This window comes from Sarcophilus harrisii, chromosome 5 (genome assembly GCF_902635505.1).
Source record: "Sarcophilus harrisii chromosome 5, mSarHar1.11, whole genome shotgun sequence".
In the NCBI taxonomy this organism is placed as follows: Eukaryota; Metazoa; Chordata; class Mammalia; order Dasyuromorphia; family Dasyuridae; genus Sarcophilus; species Sarcophilus harrisii.
The window spans coordinates 77547287-77570214 of NC_045430.1; the positions used below are offsets into that span (position 1 = coordinate 77547287).

Here is a 22928-nt window from a genome sequence, read left to right on the forward strand (position 1 = left end):
ATATACTATAATATAGTATAAAATATAGTATTACCAAAGTTTTAAAGGTTTAGGTTTAAATTTAAATTAGGTTTAAAAGGCAAGATTATTATCAAGAGATTGAAGATGGTACTATATCAGGGATGAGGGTATGTGAGGGGGTGGTCTTTGGGCTGGGCTTTTTTTTTAAGACTGGGTCTTCCTATCTCAGCTTATAAATGCAGGGACCACTCTCATAGCCCACTGGCACTTGATTGGGCATAGGAGCTTTGACCCACTCCACTTCTGACCTTTGCTAGTTTGCTTCTCCTAAGGCAACCTAGTGCCCCATCCCTTTCCATCACTATATTAATTCATTAGTTAATACAGAGCAGCTTAGCTGCAGGTCAGTACTTTCAAATTCAAGAGATCCACCAGGATTAGCTTTCCTGGTAGTAGAAATTACAAACATGAAATAAGTTGTCTGGCTTGGTTTGGGTTTCAAAGATTTGGTTAAGATTTCAGCAGTGGGGATATCTGTAAAGGACCTTAAAGATAATTTCCCCATTTCCCCACCAGCTCTCAATGACATTTATTTATTTTTTTATTTTTGTAAAATTACAACTGGGTAACAAAAGATGAATTTATAGTTAGCAAGGCTATCTCCTATATCTCTAGTGCTTTTAGGCTTACATCCTCACAACAATTCTGTATGATTATGCAAGTATTATCATTTCCATTTTACAGATAGGGAAATTAAGACTGAGCAAAGAATGGGAATCCTTATTTCTCTTGATACCCTTTGTGCTACTACATTGTTTCATGGTATAGTAGAGGTGATATATTTTTCTGTTCTAATCTAGGGTGACCTTGAAATCCCCAGGTTGTCTGTATGTAGTCATTGCAAAACAGAGATGCAGTAATATCCTATAGTTGCTTTGTGGATATAGACTGTTAGCCTTCCCCATTCATACTGTCTCCTATATCAGTTGTTACCTCCTCTGATAGGCTCCTAGTATAACCTTGAACAAAATTGTTGTTTCCTTGCACCTACTCCTAGGTTTATTGTGAAAATTAAATGTGATAATATTTGCAAAGTGTTATCACAGTGCCTGTCACAAAATAAATATTCCATAATGCTAGCTATTGTTACTATTATTATTAGAATAGGCAGGGGGGAAAGGAAGACACAGAAAGGGAAAAAGAAATAAAAAAAATGAAAAGATAAAAGAAAAAGAAGAAAGGATTGAGAGAAAAAAATGATCAAAAGAGGCTCAAATTGATTCACTTGCCACAACATTTCTTCAACTGTAAGATGAAGGGATTAATTTAAATGATTTATTAGATTTTTCTTAGGTATAACATTATGTAATTCAATGAATAATTTCATTCCTACTTCAACATCCATCTTTTTAAAAGGCCCTATTTCCCTTTGTTTTCTTGGCTTTTTTTCCAACTGAATACAAAATTGAATCCAAATTAATTAGGCCAGAATGTATTGACATTCTTTAGAGACTTTGAATGCTGATGTCTTCATATGGTCTACTCTTCAATGGAAATAATTGTTAAGTCAAGACACAAGGCAACAAAATATGGAGTAAAAGACTATTATACTGAATACAGACTTTCTGATTTTAATTTTATGTATCCTCATGAATTTAGGAAATAAGACAAGCAAAATCTGGTAAAGATGAACTTCATGAAAAAGAAAATTTATAGTGAACAACTTTAGGTTAATTTCTATTAAAGTTCCTTTAACTCAGTGTAATCATAATTATAATATAGAATGCACATTTTAAAAATGTCATCATTTGTTTATATTAGTAATTTTATCACTAAATCACAATGAGGAGACTTCAATGATCATTTGCAATCTCTTCATTTTATGGGTAAAGATATTTAAACAAATGATTTATCAAAGGCTTCACAAGTAATAAATATCAGCTTTAGGACTTGAATATCGACATTGACACATGAACCAGTATTATTTCCACTGTATCATCTTGTCTCTTTATTGTAGTAAATATGGATGGAACTTTTGAATGTAATGAAATCCATATTATAGGTATGTTTTAGAATATGGAATGAGGATGAGATTTCTGATAAAAACATTTGGGAAAATTTTTAAAAAATAAGCCAATTTGAAGAATAGCCAAGTACCTGAGGTCAGAATAGGGCATCAGGAAGAGAAACTGATAGATGACTTGAATTATTCAGAGCTGTTGTTTTGGCCTTCTGTTAAGATGGGAGTGAGCTGTTTCAGCCTATGCATTCAGAAAACATTATTTACCAAAGTAGCATGTCTAATCTAATATTTCTAATTAAAAGAGCTACTTACTTAGATGATAGCAATTTTACAGTCCTACGAGTGTATGCTTTGGCAATAGTTGTATGGGATTTCCAGGAAAGAGAGGCTATTTTAGAAATTATCACTAAGGGTATATTTTCCAAACTTGGCTCTGGTTTACACAATTAAAAATGGGGAATAAGTAGCATATGCATGCCTTCATAATCCTACATAAAATTAGATGGTCTGTGATTGAGCCAGGTGCTAATGTGTACAAAATACTCTATTCTATATTTGTAGTCTTATAATAAACTGAAAGTGAGTACAGACTTGGAAAAAAAGATTAATTGGTTTAGTTTAGTTTAATGTGGCATGCATTGGCCATATTACTTGGAAAATTTCATGGCTAACTTGCAGGGCTTCTCTTAAGTGTGGACCCATTAAATGCAATTTTTTAATAAGAAATCAGAAAAGTGCAAGGAACCTCATGAAATTATTTTCCCTGTCAGATGGCCAATGCCTGAAATTCTATTTGAGACTCATTCCTTTAGTTCAAAACTCCAATTCATGTGAAAACACTACTATTACAGGATACGATAATGCAATTGTCAGCTTTCAGCAACTCAAATGACTTATTGATTGATTGAATGAGTAATAATGTATTTGTCTATTTTCAATCATTTAGGTTGAATTAATAGAAATATAGGGATTAGGACTATATATGTGATTTATTATTATAGGGAACCTTATGGATGAAGAAAGTCACTACCAATTTGAGTTGTCTTCTTTGCTATGTACAGTCTTTAAGGGCTATAATAAAGTAACTTAGAAATCAATGAGGTAAAAGGAAAAGCAGTTGAGATGCTCAGAAGTTAAAAGAAGATAAAAATCCAGGAAAGAAACCAGTTGTAAAATCTGTTTTTTTAATATCTATATACAACGGTCCAAAGTTTAGATGGTAAACAATAAGAACTAGCAATAAAAACATAAAATGGAAAATTTAACCTCAAATATTAATTGGATTTGATGAGATGAAACTTCTGTTTGAAACATTGGACACCATGACTGGGTTATATCTTATTCAAAAGAAATAGGATAGTTAAAAGACAAGTATTGATTTATTAAGCAAACATGAAATTAGGTCCGTAGAGAATAAAATAAAAGACATTTTGTCATTGGAATGTACTAGAGACCACTTAGACAGTAGGAGGAAGTTTATCACTTTAGGAAATAGATCATGAACTTAGTTCAGAGGCATCTACTGGAGCTCTCTCTCTGCCCAAAACAGAATAGTTCCTTCTGGCCCAAATGTAATAATCATTTCATGCTTCAAAAGGTGGTAAAATAAAAAGGAGAAAATTCTGCTTTGTATGTGATCTTCACTAGAAGGGAAGAACTGGTTGCTGTTGTGAAAATGATTGAGATATGGGGAAATGATTATTCTTTCCTAGAGTTCATGAGAGAGGAAAAGAAAGCCAGGCAGAGTCTGACACGCACATAAAATTTTCTAAGAGTAGATTTCAGAAAGTTCAGAGAAAGTATGAGTAGGATTTCCTGGCTAAAATTCTATAGAAGAAATCATTTCAAGAAAGAGAGGAAACTCAAAAATTCATTTCTTGAATATGGAGAATAGCATGGAGAAAAAAAAATGGTTTAGACATGTGTCTAAAGCAGAGGTGTCAATCCCAAACCAGATTAAAATATAATTGGGAAATATTTAACAAAATAAAAATACAACAAAACATAGTTTTATCTATAGTTAATATATGTTTTTCTAAGTAAATATATGGCCTTCAGGGATCTTTCTATATGGTTTAGTGGCTCTTGTTTTTATCTGAATTCCATAGCACTGGTATAATGCAACCAGCTTGGCTATGTAAGTGTCAAGTCCAAGTAAAGTGAAAACATGGAGATTTTTGGCCCGCTAACATATTTCAGTTCATTTTTTCAGAAGGCACATCTCTTGGGCATATGTAGGGTACACTTACATATGGCACCATATTCAGGGATCTCCATCCCTAATATGAAACACCAAACTGACTTAATCTCTGTCTTTATGACTAGAGGGACTCTGCTTCTAAGATTTTTTTGTTTACCCACTACCATTTCAATATCTATTCTATATAGAGACTGGACCATCAAAGTTGATTAAAACTGTGAAAATAGACTGATTTGGACTGTGGTTTAATAGCTGTATTTAGAAGATACGAACAAAAAGAGGAAACAAAGGTTGAATATAAAAAAAAAACATGGCACAGACCTGTAAAATTAAATATTGTCAGGAGTTACAATGGTTAGAATGAACCAAGATTTCAAAGTAAAGTCGGGCCTCTTTACTTTTTTTGTGGAAGAAAAGATCAAAACAAAGCTAAGCCTTGAGATGGTGGGAATGGTAACAGAAAGCAAGCTAGGAAGAGTTCCTCAATTCTTTTACTTCTGGTTGGCTTCCTGGCCAAAGAACAACACATATGTAGTAGAAATATCAGATCAGAAATATCATGGGAGAGAAAAAAAATCAGAAAAAAGAAGTGATCATTAGCATGAGTTGATTTATATTCAGTCTCTCTTTTTGGATGCACTTTCTATCCAAAGTCTATTGGGATTGCCTTGGATCATTGAACCACTGAGAAGGATCAAGTCTTTCATAGTTGATCATCACACATTCTGTTTATTATTGTATACAATGTATTCCTGGTTCTGCTTGTTTCTCTCAGCATCATTTTTTGTAACTCTTTCCAGCCCTTTCTAAAATCAGCTTATTCATCATTTTTTATAGAACAATAATATTCCATTATCTTCATATACTACAATTTGTTCAGCCATTCCCCAACTGATGGGCATTTACTCATTTTCCAATTCTTTGCTATCAGCAAAAGAGCTGCTACAAAGATTTTTGCTCATGTGGGTCCTTTCCCCTTCTTTATGATTTCCTTGGAATTATAGATCCGGTAATGTCACTGCTGGGCCAAAGGGTATGCACAGTTTTATAACCCTTGGCTATAGTTCCAAATTGCTCTTCAGAATGGTTAGATCATTTCACAACTCCACCAACAATGTATTAGTATTTCAGTTTTCCCACATGCCCACCAACATTTATCATTATCCTTTCCTGTTATCTTGGCCAATGTGGGAGATGTGAGATGAGACCTCAGAGTTGTTTTAATTACATTTCTCTATTCAATAGTGAGTTAGAGCATTTTTCATATGACATAGATGGCTTTAATTTCGTCATCTGAAAATTGTTCTTATTCTTTGACCATTTATCCCATTTATCGATTGGGCAATGATTTATATTCCTATAAATTTGACACAATTTTTTATATATTTTAGAAATGAGACCATTATCAAAAACACTGGCTGTAAAGATTTTCCCCCCAGCTTTGTACTTCCATTTTGATCTTATTTTTGTTGATTTAAAAAAAAAATTAATGTCATTTAAGTTGTTCATTTTGCCTTTCATAATGTTCTCTCGTTCTTCTTTGGTTATAAATTCCTCTCTTTTCCAAAGATCTGAGAGGTAAATTATCCCTTCCTTTACTAATTTGTTTAGGTATTATCCTTTATGCCCAAATCATGTATCCATATTGACCTTATTTTAGTATGGGAGGTGAGATATAGTTCTATGCTGAATTTCTAAAATGTTATTTCCTAGTTTTCCCAGAAATTTTTGTCAAATAGTGGGTTTTTAATTTCAGAAGCTGGAGTTTGGGGATTTATCAAATATTAAATTACTATAGGCCTTGATTATTGGGTCATGTGTATCTAATATATTCCACTGATCCACCATTCTATTTCTTAGCCAGCACCTAATGGTTTTGATGACTGTTGCTTTATGATATAGTTTTAGGTCTGATACTGCTAAGTCACCATCCTTTGTATTTTTTTTTTTCATTAATTCCCTTGATATCCTTGATATTTTCTTTTCTTTCAGATGAATTTTGTTATTATTTTTTTCTAGCTCTACAATAATTTTTGGTAGTTTGATTTGTATGACACTGAACAAGTAGATCAATTTAGGCAAAATTATCATTTATTATATTAACTTAGTCGACCCATGAGCAAATAATATTTTTCCGATTATTTAGACCTGACTTGATTTGTGTGAGAAGTGTATGTAATTATAATTCCTGTGTTTGTCTTGGCAAATAGACATGGAAATAATTAATTTTATGTATTAAGTATTTTTATTCAAAAGAGTTGACTACTTTGTTAGTGGTAATTTACAGTCCTGGGAGTGTATGACTTGATATTAGGTAACACTTCCAAAAAATACATACCTCAGTATCTGTTGAGTTTTCCTTCTTTTGGGCGTCTTCAAGCAGAAGCTGAATGCTCACTGGGTGGGTGTATTATACTGGGATACCCTTTGTAATATAAATTGGATTAGTTTCCTACTGATATGTCCTATAAATTTACAATTCTTAAATTATGTAATTACAAATTATTTACTTCAACAGAATTTGATAAGAGGGAGGGGGAACACTAGCTATCTGAATAGGAAAGAGATAAATTTTAGAAAGCTTTTCCTTAAATTGATCCAAATTCTATCTGTATAATAGGTTCCTTTTGTTCCTTTGCTTACTTATCAAGAACAAGCCTAAGTCTTTTTTTTTTTTTTTTAATTATAGCTTTTTATTTACAGAACATATGCTTGGTTATTTTTCAACATTGACCCTTCAAAACTTTGTGTTCCAACTTTTCCCCTCCTTCCCCCCACCCACTCCCCCTACATGGCAGGCAGTCCAATATATGTTAAATATGTTAAAGTATATGTTAAATCCAATATATGTACATATTTATACGGTTATCTTGCTGCACACACGCAAAAAAATCAGATCTAGAAAGAAAGAAAAAAACCTGAGAAGGAAAACAAAATTCTAAGCCTTTTATATCACAATCATATATACATTTATGTACTCAATTATAGACTATATATTATATATGTATATGTATGTGTGTTTATATAAGTCTATCTTCACACACACACACACACACACACACACACACACAGACGGAAGATAGATGAAATAGTGAATAAAGCACTGAACCTGGAGTTTGAAAGCCCTGAATTCAAATTAAGCCTCAGACAAGTACTAGCTGTTTGACCCTCAATGAATCACTTAACTCTTGTCTGTTAGTTTACTTATCTTTAACATGAGAATAATTAGAGTACCTATCTCCCCAGTCACTTCCTCTCTTTCTGCCTCAATTTACTTATCTGTAAGGTAGGGATAATAATGACACCTAATTACCATGGTTGTTTTGACAATAAAATGAGATATCTGTATACTACTACTTTGTGAATGTAAAAGTATTATAGAAAGATAGCCATTATTAGAAGTATAGTGTTTTATATATATATATATATATATATATATATATATATATATACTTAAACATATAAGTACATTTGAAGACAATTATTATGTTATCTTGAAGATAATTTCAAGCAAAATATTAGCTATTTCTTCAATTGATCTTCACAATTTATGGTTTCTAGTCTTTTTACCATTCTAGCAAAATTCCTTGGGCTTCTTTAAAATGAAAGAGTTAGAACAAAACCACAACTTAGATAAGATCTGATCAAGCCAAATATGATAGAAATATAATCATCCCGTTTTCTGAATATTATTCCTATACTAATATAACCTGAGATTTTGTTAGCATTTTTATCTGCCATGTTGTATTTTTGACTAATATTGAGCTTAGAATTTATGAAAACCCCTGTTTTTTTTTTAATGCAAAACGATTAGTTCCATTTATTTGAAAATGGGAAGAATCTGATTTTATACCCAGTGACAAGCAATCTTTCTGTCCAGTTGGACCAGTGAGATGATAAATTCCTCCTATCTCCTAGGTCTGTACTACATATGTATCTGTTTTATGTAGCAGATATATCACATAATATACATACTTAGAGGACCTTGGTTTCACTTATTTTTAGCGATACCTTCAAAGATACCAGTTCTATAAGTATCAGAAACAAGTGGGGGAGACATGACTGATTTTGGACCCTTGATATGTGTCAGTACATTCTCCTAGGGGGCACATCTCCTGGGTATATAATTGAATATTGACAAATGGTACCATTCCACAGTTAGAGTGGAACACGGGCTTAGATTTTGTGCTTTTATACCTTGAGGGATCTGTTTCTGCAGTTTCAGATATACTTCCATTTTCAGATATAGGATTTGGAAGTATTTGGTCATCAAAGTTAGCTAAGATTGTGAAAATGGGTTAATCTGACATGGTTTTGCTTTGCAGTTTATAATATATGTCAGACATATGAGGCTTACATATTCTTATGGGGATAAAAAGGAAACAAAATCATCACCAATATTTGACATAATTTAACAGTGTATAAAACATGGCTGACATTAGTTACATCTCACATATAATGGGCATAGTGATCTTCTCATTTAGACTATTATTTCAACACCAATATATTTCTACCCCTTAAGTCTTAAATTAACTCATTCTAATCATCTTGACAAAATAAGTTTGTATTTGTGAGATGAATTTTCAATATCAATATAAAACTATATTTCATCAAGAGTATTTGTTTATGTTATAACTAAACTATGGCAATAAGCTAATGTTCTGTGAGTGGTACATTAGTAGAGACAGGCTGTTCTCAATCTAATAATTTATTTATTGTACAAATAAACATTAAGGGCTGCTAGTTCTCATTAGAGAGTGATAGCACATCCAAAAATGCTTTTTGGAAAACCTCAAAGGAGAAATGTGAATGTAATATTTTATCTTTCTGTCAATCCTATTTTCTGGGGTGTGGTTATGATGTCTGTATATGTTAAACTCATATATACATGCACGCACACATACAAGTGTAGGAATAATCTCAGCGATGATTGAAATTCATTATTTTGGGAATCCTGACTATTAAATATTGGTGGGATTAAGTAGCCCAGACAGGAATGATATGATTGATACTGTTTAAACTACTAAATTTTCTTCCTTTACAATGTAATGTAAAGTAGTCCACCATAATCTGTTTTTTTAATGGCATTTCTGCTGCTACAGAAAAATATCACTTAAATTAAAATGGAATTTTATACTAATTAATATTTCCATAAGAGTAACAAATTAGATCTGTTTAAAAGTATTGCTCCATTTCAAGAAGCCACATTTATAATGGCAAAAATTGCACATTCCATAACTCTTACAAATCTATGTGTTAATCTTGAATTGTGATAATTCATTGATATTATTTAAAATAAAAGAACTCAATATGCTCATCTTCTTTTCAATGTGTACTTACTAAAACCAGCTAAACAAATTTAGGCAAGAACTGGCTAGTATTTCACCTCTTTACTTCAATGTTATCTGTCTAGTATGGCTAGATCCTAATTATTGTCAATAATGAATGCCATGGAGTAATGGTAATATTTGAATTTGCATAGCATATTTACTGTTGCCTGGAATCAATGACCATATTTTACATAATTATAACTTCAAATAGTGCAAATTTGAAAACATGAAGCTCCTTCATGGGATCTGTTATTTGCCATAACTAGGAAGTAGTCATAAAGACTTAATAGGTGCTTGTTGAATTGAATGAATGATTTTAAATTAATTTTAAAATCTGAACATTTCTAGAAATTTTAGATTATTTTTACATAAAGAATTGGGACTACAATGTTAAATTTGATTGGCTAATTTTCATTCTTCATCCTCACATCAAAACTTTTGGCACTTTAAAAAATTAATAATTAGTATTAATTGACAGCACTATATATACACATATATATGTATATGTGTGTGTGTATATGTGTATATATATATGTGTGTGTGTGTATAGATATAATTTTTCCCCATCGCTTAAATGCCTTACACTAGATATGGCAAAATCAGCTATTCTTTTGGAATGTCATTTAGGATGACTGAAGGACACAAGAAAATTAAATTAAAATTAAGAAAAATTTCATTGTCTTCTACTCACAAACTCTTTTCACCTTAGAAATTTTTATGTAACTATATAATAATAATATAATAATAAGTATATACATCATAATTCTGTGATAATAATAAATCATAATTCTGTGATTCCCATTTTCAATTATATGATCCCACAAAGGATCATGACTCAAAGATTAAGAAACTTTGGTCAAAGCCAACTCATTAAAATTTATTTAAGATGTATAATGTTTTTGAATATTAATAATTCTCAGTAGAGAAAGTGGAAAGAGCACTAGGCCTGAGTTAGGAAATCCTTTTTTTTTAATTTTTTTTTTATTTAATAGCCTTTTATTTACAGGATATATGCATGCATATGCAAGGATAACTTTACAGCATTAACAATTGCCAAACCTCTTGTTCCAATTTTTTACCTCTTACCCCCCCACCCCCTCCCCTAGATGGCAGGATGACCAGTAGATGTTAAATATATTTAAAATATAAATTAGATACACAATAAGTATACATGACCAAAACGTTATTTTGCTGTACAAAAAGAATCAGACTCTGAAATATTGTACAATTAGCTTGTGAAGGAAATAAAAAATGCAGGTGTGTATAAATATAGGGATTGGGAATTCAATGTAATGGTTTTTAGTCATCTCCCAGAGTTCTTTTTCTGGGCATAGCTGGTTCAGTTCATTACTGCTCCATTGGAAATGATTTGGTTGATCTCGTTGCTGAGGATGGCCTGGTCCATCAGAACTGGTCATCATATAGTATTGTTGTTGAAGTATATAATGATCTCCTGGTCCTGCTCATTTCACTCAGCATCAGTTCGTGTAAGTCTCTCCAGGCCTTTCTGAAATCATCCTGTTGGTCATTTCTTACAGAACAGTAATATTCCATAATATTCATATACCACAATTTATTCAGCCATTCTCCAACTGATGGACATCCATTCAGTTTCCAGTTTTTAGCCACTACAAAAAGGGCTGCCACAAACATTCGTGCACATACAGGTCCCTTTCCCTTCTTTATAATCTCTTTGGGATATAATCCCAGTAGTAACACTGCTGGATCAAAGGGTATACACAGTTTGATAACTTTTTGAGCATAGTTCCAAACTACTGAGTTAGGAAATCCTGAGTTTAAATCTAGCCTCAGACACATACTATCTATGTGATCCTTGATGAGTCATTTTATCTCTGTGTACCTCAGTTTCCTTAATTGTAAAGTGGGGATAATAACACCTATCTCATAATTCTGTTGTGATGTGAAAATCAAATGAGATAACATGTAAAAATAGTGCAATGCCTGGCATATAGTAAGCACTATAGTATGTGTATGTGTGTGTGTGTGTGTGTGTGTGTGTGTGTGTGAGAGAGAGAGAGAGAGAGAGAGAGAGAGAGAGAGACAGAGAGACAGAGACAGACAGAGAGATGGAGACAGACAGAGACAGACAAAGACAGAGATAGAAACAAAACAAAGAGAAACAGAAAAACAGAGGGACAGAGAGAGAGAGTCAGAAATGGAAAGAGTTAGAGAAAGAAAGGAAGGAAGGAAGGAAGGAAGAGAGAGAGAGAGAGAAAGAGAGAGAGAGAGACAGAGAGAGAAAAGAGAGACAGGAAGTGAGAGAGACAGAAAGAGAGACAGAAAAAAGAGACATACAGAGAGGTAGAGATAGAGACAGAAATAGAAAGAGAAAAACAGAGACAGAGAAAGAGAGAGAGATAGAAAGAGAGACACAGAGAAAAGGACAGAGAGACAGAGACACACAGAGACAGAGATTGAGAGACAGAGACATTTGGAATTCATTTGTAATTATAATCATACTTATATTCAACATGAGGATGGGTGTGCTATAATTTTTTTTTTTAGTTCTTCCAACCTTAACTAGATTTTTCAGGTATATTTCTTTGCAGTAAGTTTAGTGTGGGACGTCTCAGCTGCCTAGAGAAATCATATTAAACAAAAGCAGGATAGTTGTCTATATTAAATATTCCAGACAAAACCCTTCCTTGAAGATAGAAGCACATTTAAAAAATTAAGCTAACTGAAATGTTAGCTATAATATATATGCCAGGATCAACTCTGATCTATGCATTTGGACATTTCTCACATCCCAAGGGGCTAGCCTAATACTAATTAAAGCATCACATTGCAGCATTATCTTCTCCTTTTATTATTTTCATGAATTTATCTTATTTGAAAAAATCAGACCATTTCTAAATGTGAATAAATTTGAATATCAGAGACTTAAATGTGAATCTGAATGTCAAGACCCATACAAATCCATAATGTCAAGTTTTGAAACCAAAGAATCATGGGAATAATCAAATAAATTAAATATGGAGGGAATGACCTGTTAGGTCATCTAGTTGTTCCTCTTACTTGTTCAGGATGAGTCTATACACTATCCATTTTTTTTCCTTCTGAAAACACCTATTCTTCTTTCCTCCTCAGGCTCTTATCAGTCTCCTGACTTTTACCCAAGAAATAGGAGTATGGAACAAACAACCTGTAAAATGAATGGATTAGACTAGATGACCTCTAATATTCTTTAATTTTTAAATTTGTGAACTTATGATCCTATGATTATTACTTTACATGGTGAAAAGGTGTATCTGAATTCAAAGGACATTTTCTTGGGAAGGTTTTCTGTAAGATAAGTCATTACAACATTATTTGATGAGGGTAGGAGAATACAGTTATCCCTTCTACATAATAACTTTCCCCATTACAGTTTTGATATATTGTGGGTCAATATAAGAAATGAAGTGGGGATTTTGGGGTAATTTTGTGGAAGTGGCAGATAATATGTGAAGGCCAACAGATGACAGAGAAAGTTTAGAAATTCAGAAATGCATAAAATATATTGCATAATATCAACATTTTCTCTTTCAATGCTATAATAATTCAGACTTCTTCCCTGGTTTGAAGGGAGGGCCAAAAAATTTCAAGTAAATTTTCCAGATTGTGGGGTGCCACTGCCCTGACTCATGCAATATGAAAGGGATAACTGTACTAGTAAGTGGAAGATCAGAGAAGATTTCACAAAAGAAAGCGGTAATAAGAGGGAATTTTATATCCTTAGAGGCTTGAATAAAACAGAGAAAGAAAAGATTAATGAATTGGGCTTGCAACTAAAAAAACTAAAAAAAGACCAAATTAAAAACCCCCAATTAAATACTAAATTGGAAATTCTAAAATTAAAAGGAGAAATTAAAAATATTGAAAGTAAAAAAGCTATTGAACTAATTAATAAAACTAAGAGTTGGTTCTATGAAAAAGCCAATAAAATAGATAAGCCTTTGGTAAATCTGATTAGAAAAAGGAGGGAGGAAAATGAAATTAGTAGTCTTAAAAATGAAAAGGGAGAACTTTCCACCAATGAAGAGGAAATTAGAGAAATAATAAGGAGTTATTTTGCTCAACTTTATGCCAATAAATTTGATAACCTAAGTGAAATGGATGACTACCTTCAAAAATATAGACTTCCCAGACTAACAGAGGAGGAAGTAAATTGCTTGAATAGTCCCATTTCAGAAAAAGAAATAGAACAGGCAATTAAACAGCTCCCTAAGAAAAAATCCCCAGGACCATATGGATTTACATGTGAATTTTACCAAACATTTAAAGAACAATTGGCCCCAATGCTATATAAATTATTTGATAAAATAGGGAATGAAGGAGTCCTACCAAATTCCTTCTATGACACAGACATGGTACTGATACCTAAACCAGGTAGGCTGAAAACAGAGAAAGAAAATTATAGACCAATCTCCCTAATGAATAGATGCTAAAATCTTAAATAAGATATTAGCAAAAAGACTACAGAAAATCATCTCCAAGATAATACACTATGATCAAGTAGGATTTATACCAGGAATGCAGGGCTGGTTCAATATTAGGAAAACTATCAATATAATTGGCCATGTTAATAACCAAATTAACAAAAACCATATGATCATCTCAATAGATGCAGAAAAGCATTTGATAAAATCCAACATCCATTCCTATTAAAACACTTGAGAGTATAGGAATAAATGGACTTTTCCTTAAAATAATCAGCAGCATCTATTTAAAACCATCAGTAAGCATCATATGTAATGGAGACAAACTGCAACCATTCCCAATAAGATCTGGAGTGAAACAAGGTTGCCCACTATCACCGTTACTATTTAATATTGTATTAGAAACGCTAGCTTTAGCAATAAGAGCTGAGAAAGAAATTAAAGGGATAAGAATAGGCAATGAGGAAACCAAATTATCACTCTTTGCCGATGACATGATGGTATTCTTAGAGAACCCCAGAGATTCTACTAAAAAGTTATTAGAAATAAACCACAACTTTAGCAAAGTTGCTGGTTATAAAATAAACCCACATAAGTCATCAGCATTCTTATATATCACTAACAAAATCCAACAGTCAGAGTTACAAAGAGAAATTCCATTTAAAGTAACTACTGATAATATAAATATTTAGGAATCTATCTGCCAAGGGAAAATCAGAAACTTTATGAGCAAAATTACAGACCACTTTTCACACAAATTAAGTCTGATCTAACCAATTGGAAAAATATTAAATGCTCTTGGATAGGGCAAGCAAATATAATAAAGATGACAATATTACCTAAACTAATCTATTTATTTGGCACTATACCAATCAGACTCCCTATTTTAATGACCTAGAAAAAATAACAACAAAGTTCATATGGAAAAACAAAAGGTCAAGAATTTCAAGGGAATTAATGAAAAAAAAATCAAATGAAGGTGGCTTAGCTGTACCAGATCTAAAATTATATTATAGAGCAGCAGTTACCAAAACTATTTGGTATTGGCTAAGCAATAGATTAGTTGATCAGTGGAATAGATTAGGTTTAAGGGATAAAACAATCAACAAATATAGCAACCTAGTCTTTGACAAACCCAAAGACCCCAGCTTTTGGGATAAGAACTTACTGTTTGATAAACATTGCTGGGAAAATTGGAAACTAATATGGCAGAAACTAGGCATTGATCTATACTTAACACCGTACACCAAGATAAGGTCAAAATGGGTTCATGACCTAGGCATAAAGAATGAAATTATTAATAAATTAGAGGAACACAGGATAGTTTACCTCTCAGACCTGTGGAAGGGGAAGGTCTTTATGACCAAAAAAGAACTAGAAATCATTACTGATCACAAAATAGAAAATTTCGACTATACCAAACTGAAAAGATTTTGTACAAACAAAACTAATGCAGACAAGATTAGAAGGGAAGCAATAAACTGGGAAAATCTTTTTACAGTCAAAGGTTCTGATAAAGTCCTCATTTCCAAAATATATAGAGAATTAACTCTAATTTATAAAAAATCAAGCCATTCTCCAATTGAAAAATGGTCAAAGGATATGAACAGACAATTCTCAGATGAAGCAATTGAAACTATTTCTAGTCATATGAAAAGATGCTCCAAGTCATTATTAATCAGAGAAATGCAAATTAAGACAACTCTAAGATACCACTACACACCTGTCAGATTGGCTAAGATGACAGGAAAAAATAATGATGATTGTTGGAGGGGATGTGGGAAAACTGGGACATTGATTCATTGTTGGTGGAGTTGTGAACAAATCCAACCATTTTGGAGAGTAGTTTGGAACTATGCTCAAAAAGTTATCAAACTGTGCATACCCTTTGATCCAGCAGTGCTACTACTGGGATTATATCCCAAAGAGATTATAAAGAAGGGAAAGGGACCTGTATGTGCACCAATGTTTGCGGCAGCCCTTTTTGTAGTGGCTAGAAACTGGAAACTGAATGGATGTCCATCAGTTGGAGAGTGGCTGAATAAATTGTGGTATATGAATATTATGGAATATTACTGTTCTGTAAGAAATGACCAACAGGATGATTTCAGAAAGGCCTGGAGAGACTTACACGAACTGATGCTGAGTGAAATGAGCAGGACCAGGAGATCATTATATACTTCAACAACAATACGATATGATGACCAGTTCTGATGGACCAGGCCATCCTCAGCAACGAGATCAACAAAATCATTTCCAATGGAGCAGTAATGAACTGAACCAGCTATGCCCAGAAAAGAATTCTGGGAGATGACTAAAAACCATTACATTGAATTCCCAATCCCTATATTTATGCACACCTGCATTTTTTATTTCCTTCACAAGCTAATTGTACAATATTTTAGAGTCTGATTCTTTTTGTACAGCAAAATAACGTTTTGGTCCTGTATACTTATTGTGTATTTAATTTATATTTTAATATATTTAACATCTACTGGTCATCCTGCCATCTAGGAGAGGGGGTGGGGGGGGTAAGAGGTAAAAAATTGGAACAAGAGGTTTGGCAATTGTTAATGCTGTAAAGTTACCCATGCATATATCCTGTAAATAAAAGGCTATTAAATTAAAAAAAAAAAGAAATATTATTTTGGAGCCACATAGTTCCACACTGCACAGAATGCTGGGCTTAGAATCTGAAAGATCAAAGTTCAAAAATGATAGTTAATGTGTAATTCTGGACCAGTCACTTAAGTTACATCTGCTTCTGTTTCCTTATATGTAAATTGGGGATGATAATAATAACATCTTACCCCATAAACTTGTTATAAGAATATAATGAAGTAATATTTGTAAAATATTTTTGGAAATCTTAAAGTACTTTATTAGTGAATAGTGGGTAGGTTGAGAATAGATTTATGGATGATGGAGGAATTGCAAGTGTATAATGAGATAATATTTGTAAAGTCTTAACAAAACTTAAAGTACTACATAAAGTCTTTTTGTACTTAAAGAACTATATTAATGAATAGCGGGTAAGTAGAGAATAGATTTATGGATGATAGAGGAATTGTAAGGATATAATGAGATAATATTTGTAAAGTCTTAAGAAAACTTAAAGTACTGCATAAAGTTTTTTTGTACTTAAAGGACTATATTTGAATAGCAGATAGGTTGAGAATAGATTTATGGATGATAGAGGAATTGTAAGGATATAATGAGATAATATTTGTAAAGTCTTAACAAAACTTAAAGTACTACATAAAGTCTTTTTGTTCTTAAAGTACTATCTTAGTGAATAGTGGATAGGTTAAGAATAGATTTATGGATGATGGAGGAATGTTTTTTTTTTTTCAATGGTCCTATGAATTTATTTTAATATGAAATCCATTAAGTTCTTGAGCTTAATTCTAAGGTTAAAAAAATCAATACATTACCAGATAAGTGGTATAAACATAGTACAAAATTGGTAGAAACCATATAAACTATTTTAATAATTGGTTTAACAATGGACTTGGTTTGGAACAACCATATACATGAAGTAAACTTCCTGTGGGAAATAGAAATAATTGAATATGCTATTCCATGACATATTTTCTTCAGATATGTTGCCATCATATTCATTTCAGGATCAGTGAAGAAGAGATAGAACAGTATAGGATTGAGGTCAGAAGACCTTGATTCAAATCCCAGCTTTGTCATTACCTACTTAGGTGACCTTGAGGAAATGCACTGACCCTCTCAGGACCTCAGATTGCTCATGGGTTAAATGAGGGTCTTGGACTAGTTTTCTAAGATCCTTCTCAGCTGTAAATCTATGATCCAATGTAAAATATATTAAAAGGAAGGAAGAAATTCTTCTTTCAATACTGAAAATTTTTAGTCCTTTAGCTTTCATTTTGTTTAGCAAAACTTCCTTTATATTATATAACTTACCCAGTCCACATAAACTCCTCAATTCTGTAAAACTTGAATCATGGTATTTTTATATCTCTGAGGTTCTTTAGGAAACTGTGAGTGGGCTATCTATTAATGTCTATAGGATGCCACCCTTCTGTTATGTTAAGCGCAATGTCCTCTCATTTCTTAGATTTAATTGTATTTATATCCTGTGCTATATTCCTTTTTTACAATTCTTAACTCATTTCTCATCAACTCTAAGGAAGGGTCATTATTATTCTTGTACCAAATATTGTGAAAATTGTTTTGTTTTAACCAATGCATGTGGGTATTATTTTAATTTTAAATTTGTGAAGTTCTTGAACTTAATTCTCAAGTTTAAAAATCAATATGTTACCAGCTAAAGTAGTAATTTCTTTGCAGAAACTGAAGTAATGTTTTGAGATGGACCAAAAAAATTCAACAAACCTGTTTATTCTGAAGAAAACAAAAAAACTTTCCCATGATGCACTTTTAAGGGGTGGGTGGGATAAAAGACATTATTTTTGCTAATAAAAAAGAAATACTTTGTCACTTTACACTTGTTTTTCTAAAGTAAAAATGTTCCCCTTTCCTCCAGGTTTGTTATGTATAAATAACATTTGAACAGTAGAGTACCTGACATGTGTTTATTCCTTAGGCAAACGTGTAAAACTCTTCAAGTCCGAATGGAGAAGTAGAAAGAGAAGGTTTCTGCTGTGCCCGATGACAATTTTTGATTATTCCACACACAAAATAACACTCTGGCTCTACGTTAGAGCACTAGTTGTGATGAATTCTAGTGTTGGTCGGATTCTAAGGAAGGGCCAGAAGTTTCGTTGAGTCAAAACCACTCCAGAAATGTGCTCCTGTCCTGGTTTATTTCTCACAAAGCAGCAGGTGTGTACACCATCTTCAAGGGATTAACTATGACATCCTCTTTATCATAGCTCCTGCTAGTCTTCCAGGCATTCCGGCTTTCTAAGGGCCCTCTGGTTCATTTGATGAAGCTTTAGGGAGGGAGGGTTAGAGGACAGACCTCCCTTTTATTGAACAAAGAAGGAAATACTTTGCTGCCTACAGGAATTCTTTTCTTTGGAAAATTGCTTTATATATATATATATTTTTTTTTTTGCTGATAGGAACAGAAGTGAACTGACCTTGCTCTATTCTATGAACTCAATTGGTCACCAAAAACCAGTTTGTAATCCTTGGTCTATTCAATTAGACATCTCACACCATCAGTTGCCATTTCTCTGTATTCTTCTTTTTTCAAAAGCTAAATAATGGGTGATACAAGCTATGAGGGTGTCTTCCTTGGCCTTTGTCAGTGCTGAAAACATCTATTAACTCAGGAAAATAGTGTGAAATGAATTAAGCCATCTGATCCTCTGTCTTGAATGTGAACATAATCCTCTGGATTTCTATTTAATTTTTGTCAACCAAATGAAGATTGTGTTCTGACCCAATCAAATCCCTTAGGCTCAGTTGAGATTTCTCCAACACTAAAATAAATGTCTGCACATCAAGATGCAGACAATTAGAAATTAATGGGACCTTAGATTTAGAGCTAAGAGGGGACTTTAGAAGTTATTTAATCCAACTCTTTCATATTACAGATGAAGAAATTGAGGCACAGAGTAATTAAATGATTTCCTTAATGTCACTCGAGTAGTGAGCAACAAACATGATCTTTGAACCTATTTTCTCTTATTTCAACTCTGTTGCTCTTTTCACTGAACCATACTACTTCATCTAAATTTATAATCCAACACAGAGCTGAATGAATGATCCTGGATCCTAGTTGAAAATAGGTTGCAAGATGGTTAACAAAAATTATTTTTATTAGTTCAATTGATCATGCTCTATCCAGTCATTCAAACCAGTAGTGTCAATTGCAAAAAAGAGAAAAAAAAAGGGGGGGTGGAGTGGTGTGGTGGAGGTCACTAATCCTTACATAAGAATCCCAGCAGGTTGTCTATTGAGTTATTGAGTTAGATTTAAAATGTTCTATTACCTATATTTTATTGTATTTTAAAAATTTACATCATTTTTATCTAGTTTGAGATTATTATGGGCCTGTGGCTGCATTTTTGACATCTTTGATCTAAAGCAATTCAATTCAATTCAATTTAAATCAATAAGCATTTATTAGCACTATCCTAATTGGTAGAGGTACTAAGCTCAAAAAGAAACAATTCTGCCTGCCAGGATATTCTACTGGACAGAATTAAGTAAATGAAACCATATATCAAGCAGTAAAATATGACCTTCTTTTAGTAAACTAAAAAAGACTTTTTCTTGGACTCAATCTCCCTCCTCTCTCAATTTTTGCTTCTTGTTAATATTAATGCAATCTCCATTTCTCAGGCAAAATAAGAAGTGGGTTCCTTATGGGTATAGCATTGTTGATTAAACACAGAATCTACTTTCCATGGGGGAAAGGACTGAAGTGGGGATATGTCTAGGTACAGAGATGTGATGGTGGGAGAAACCTGATACAGGCCATCATCTTTGCTTTTCCCCCTAGAAATTAGAATTGGATATATTTTAAAAAGTAAATCTAGTATCCAGTTTATCTTGTAAAGTACATCTCGATTGAATCTACTTAGAGATTCATTTATAATGTGAGAAGTGTACACGTATGCAAAGTCAATATCTGAAAAAATTGACTCAGATTCCCTAAAGGGATTTTGGCTTTGTTATTCTGATGCTTCTGCAATGGTTTTCTTTAATCCTATCATATTCTGGTCCAGTCAACTTTCTTTGTTTACCATGAAAAAACAAAACCAAACCAGGAGAAATATGGATTGAAGGTCTGAGTAGAAAAAGAAAAACCTTAACTTTCTTCCTCTGAATCCAGATGAATTTAGGAGCCTAGGAAAAGTTGTTTTGCTAATATTGAAAGTCATCCAAAGAGAATCAGCTCCTCTCTGCTCTAGAGGGCATGAATGTGCCTAAGTGATGATGCAAACTGTCATCTGCTTTCATGACTCATGCAGAAGAGTTGGTGGTGGGCATGCTGTACTACTGCTTTCAAAGTTCCAAGAAACAACATAAGTCCATCTGTTCAAGAGATTCATTACCAGCCTAGATCTTCATTTGTTGAGTACAGGAAGCTGCTAGAAATTGTTGACAGATTTTTGTCTATGGCAATAGCTCACTCTAGATTGGTGTTCTAATATGATTATTTAAGTTCCCTCCACCCAAGTACTGTTGTAACTATTACTTCAATAGTTTAGCTTTTGGCCTAAACAGAATAAAAACAAATTATATAATGGTAAAGCTGGAAAGGACATTAGAAATTTTGTTTAGCCTACTTATTTGATAGTTGATGGAAATGAGTTATAGAAAAGTTAGATTATTCATCCAAGGCTAGTTAACAGAAGCAATAGAAGTAGAACCAAGTCTTCAGGAAGATGTTAACCAACCATCTCATGTATTATGCAGAACTCTGATAGGAAAGGGAAGGGGATAATCCCTGCTATATGCCAGACATTATTATTAAGTACTTTACAAATATTGTCTCTATTATCTCTCAGCAAACCTGTGAAGTAAGTGCTATCATTATCCCCATTTTATGATGGAGAAAACTGAGGTAAATAGAAATTAAGTAACTTGCTTCCATGGCACAGCTAGTAGTTTAAAAACTATTTAGAAAAAGCTTATCCTTGGGGCAGCTAGATGGCACAATGAATAGAGTACGAGTCCTAAAGTCAGGAGAATCTGAATTCAAATAAAAAAGAAGAAAAAGAAAAAACTTATCCCTGTATTCACACTCCAAGATTTTCCAAGGTTATTTCCATTAATTGTGTGTCTGCATTCTAAAAATTGAATGGTATGTAGAATCATGGTAATACTTAAAATTTTTAGTATTATTACAGTAATCATTACAGATATTATTATCTCTCCCTGACCAAGAAGGAAACTGAGACTGTGAGAGAACTAGTCACTTAAGTAAGTAGTTGGTATAAAAAAATATTAACTGCCAAAAACTAGGTTTGAACACAGATTTTTGCTCTTTCCAATTTTAGCAGTCTTCTATGTACATCATATTAAGTATTATGAGAAATCATGTAAGTCACTTATCCAACTTTCTGACCAATATCTCATGTACTTCTATAACACATCTGATAAGTGGACATTTGGGCTGTTCACATGCCTTTGTCACATGAAGAGTTCTCTAGAATATGCACAGATATATATCTAGAATAGAGAGGGAAAAGTGGCAGCTAAATGGTACAGTGGATAGAGTACCAGCCCTGGAGTCAAGAGATCTTGAACTGGAATCCAGAGTCAGACACTTAATACATATTAACTATGTGACCTTGGTCAAGTCATATAACTTCAATTACCTTCTCCCCCCACCCCACCCCCCAAAAAAAAGGAAAGGAGAAAAAGCAACGATTGTAGAAGAAAAGATTACTGCATCAAGGAGATCTTCCTTCTTGATACATCTGGCAGATTTCTGTCTCTGGATCCTGATAGCCTATTTGTACATACATGCACATGCACATACATACATTACACACAAGCACATACACACATTACACACTATCATATATATCATATAATATATAGATATTGTATAATATTAATCATATATTTATCATTATGTATTTAGGCACCTACAGAGCAGCAAAGCACAGGGGCAAGAGGATCAATATTTGGGGTCAAAATCAAATTCTAGTTATGCTGCTTGCTATATTGTGACCATGAACAAGTTATTTCATTTCTCTGGGTCTTAGTTTCACTCTCTATAAAATGAGTAACTTGATTTAGATTTACCTCTAAGTTTCCTCCCAATTCAGAAGTGTATCATTCTATAACTCTATCATACACATTCACAATTGTTAACAGAAAATTTTCTTTTAAATGCCAAAGGTCATTTGTGCCACTGAAAGTTCACAGAAAAAAAAATGAGAATAATTAGAATGTTTTAGTAGAAATCCTAGCCAAAGAATTAAAATAAATGGTTATTCCAATCTTGTTTTGGGTGAGGAAATAAAATTATGGCATCAAAATCAGTACTTTACTGGATGCCTGAAAATAGTTCT

At 32.8% G+C, this 22928-nt stretch overlaps 1 protein-coding gene across 4 annotated transcripts in view; it reads left to right on the forward strand.

The window, feature by feature from the left end:
* Positions 1-22928, forward strand: part of TAFA2 (TAFA chemokine like family member 2) — a 539444-nt gene that overhangs the window by 506744 nt on the left and 9772 nt on the right. The window contains exon 9 of one of the 4 annotated variants that reach the window (XR_004229940.1): positions 18533-18771. The exons of the other annotated variants lie outside the window; for them this stretch is intronic. The gene's annotated coding sequence lies outside the window, so the exon portion shown is untranslated. The remainder of the gene's footprint in view (positions 1-18532; positions 18772-22928) is intronic. 4 annotated transcript variants of the gene reach the window in all.